This window comes from Notamacropus eugenii, chromosome 1 (assembly GCF_028372415.1).
Source record: "Notamacropus eugenii isolate mMacEug1 chromosome 1, mMacEug1.pri_v2, whole genome shotgun sequence".
In the NCBI taxonomy this organism is placed as follows: Eukaryota; Metazoa; Chordata; class Mammalia; order Diprotodontia; family Macropodidae; genus Notamacropus; species Notamacropus eugenii.
Genome location: NC_092872.1, coordinates 575,379,428 through 575,381,562, shown reverse-complemented (window position 1 = coordinate 575,381,562; position 2,135 = coordinate 575,379,428). Strand labels below are relative to the sequence as shown.

General features: G+C 44.7%; 1 pseudogene; it reads left to right on the top strand.

Moving 5' to 3' along the window:
* Positions 1–534: 534 nt before the first annotated feature.
* LOC140527734 (cyclin-J pseudogene) lies at positions 535–1,876 on the top strand (annotated as a pseudogene).
* Positions 1,877–2,135: the final 259 nt, after the last annotated feature.

The following is a 2,135-nucleotide window of genomic DNA, read 5'->3' as shown; positions in this document are numbered from 1 at the left end:
GAGGCATGCCTCAGCACCCCAGTGGAATTGGGTTGCTATAAGTAAGTAGAAAAATGTCAGTTGCTCGTGGGTGGTCCGAACCAATATAATAAAAATGACAATTCTACCTAAATTTATTTACTTATTCAGTGCCATACCATTCAAACTATCAGAAAATTATTTTGTAGAATTAGAAAAAATAATATGAAAATTCTTCTGGAAGAACAAATGTCCAGAATATCAAGGGAACTAATGTAAAGAAATGCTAGGGAAGGTGGTCTAGCTCTATCAGATCTCAAATTGTGTTATAAAACACAATTATCGGGCGGCGTGCTCCGCCCTGGCCCAGCTCGTGCAGCCCAACTGCGCATGCCTACTACTTAAAGCGCTCTCTGAGTTACCAAGTAGACGCTCGGAGCGGAGTACCTGGATCTCCAGGCTGCGGCTCTTGATTGGACGGGCCCGGGCGACCCCGCTGTAAGGCGACACGGGATTGGCGGAGGCGGCTGCGGCATGTGCCCCAGTGCTGGCTTTGTACACACGGTCTCTTCCCCGGCCCTTTAACAATGAGAGGCGAGGGCGGCTTGTCCCGGGGCTGAAGTCGAGCCTGGGGGCCGGGGCGCCGGCACAGGATGAGCCGAGCACTGAGCGCAGGGATTCTGGGTGGCCCAAATCACAGGAAATCTGCCCATGCCTGAGAACCGAGAGTCCCAGATCTCAACTCATTGTAGCCTAGAACAGGAAAGGGGAAATGGCTGAGTTTGCCTAGTTCTCTGGAGCTGAAGTTGCCCACCTATAAAGGCCAGTCTCCTCAACTAAATCTCAGGCGGTATTTTGCAGACCTGATTGCTATTGTTAGCAATCGATTCACTCTTTGCCCTGCAGCACGACATCTCGCTGTCTATTTGCTTGACCTCTTTATGGATCGATATGACATCTCCATCCAGCAGCTACATTTAGTTGCACTTTCCTGTTTCCTTCTAGCAAGTAAATTTGAAGAAAAGGAAGATAGTGTGCCCAAACTAGAGCAACTGAACAGCCTTGGCTGTATGACTAACATGAATCTAATATTAACAAAACAAAATTTACTACACATGGAACTATTGCTGTTAGAAACATTTCAGTGGAACCTCTGCCTTCCAACAGCTGCTCATTTTATTGAGTATTATCTTTCTGAAGCAGTCCATGAAACAGACCTGCATGATGGCTGGCCAATGGTTTGTCTGGAAAAAACCAAGTTGTACATGGCAAAGTATGCTGATTATTTTTTGGAAGTATCACTGCAAGATTATGCCTTTCTAAATTATGCACCTTCTCTAGTAGCTGCTGCTTGTGTGGCTTCGTCAAGAATTATTCTTCGTCTTTCCCCAACATGGCCTACTAGACTACATCGCCTGACTGCATACTCTTGGGATTTCCTGGTGCAGTGCATTGAACGATTATTGATTGCCCATGATAATGATGTAAAAGAAGCAAACAAGCAAAAAGGACAACCTGTCCCCCAGCAAGGCCAGCTGAGTGTGTTTCATCCTACATCCCAAACTACACGACCAGTCCACATTCAGCAGCCTCAGTATCTCCATCAAGCACATCAGACCTCCCTGCAGTATCGTCATCCAGTGTCAGAGCAACAGAACTGTCCACAGATAGTATCTACCAGCACTCACACCTCAACCTACACATTACAGACTTGTCCTGCTGGCTTACAAACCAGCGTTCAGGGCCTTCGGCACATGCAGACTGGTGTTGGTATGTCCCTGGCAATACCAGTAGAGGTTAAGCCATGTCTTAGTGTTTCTTACAACAGGAGTTATCAAATAAATGAACATTATCCTTGCATCACTCCTTGCTTTGAGAGGTGATGATTTGTCACAGTAAGCATTGATTCAGACTTTGCTCTCACGTAACTTCTAAGAATATAGATTAAAAGGAAAGAGCTCTATTGAGAAGGAAAGCAGAACTTGAATGCTAACAAGATTTCAAACACTGAACCCACTAAAATTGAATTTAAAATATCCTTTTCATTGCATCATGTACACATGGGAAAACTGAACTAATAATTATGTACGTTTCAAATCTGTTGCATGTTATTTCCACAAGACTCTGTATAGCAAAAATGTCCAAACCCCAGGTGAAGGTCCAATTATTTCAAGTAT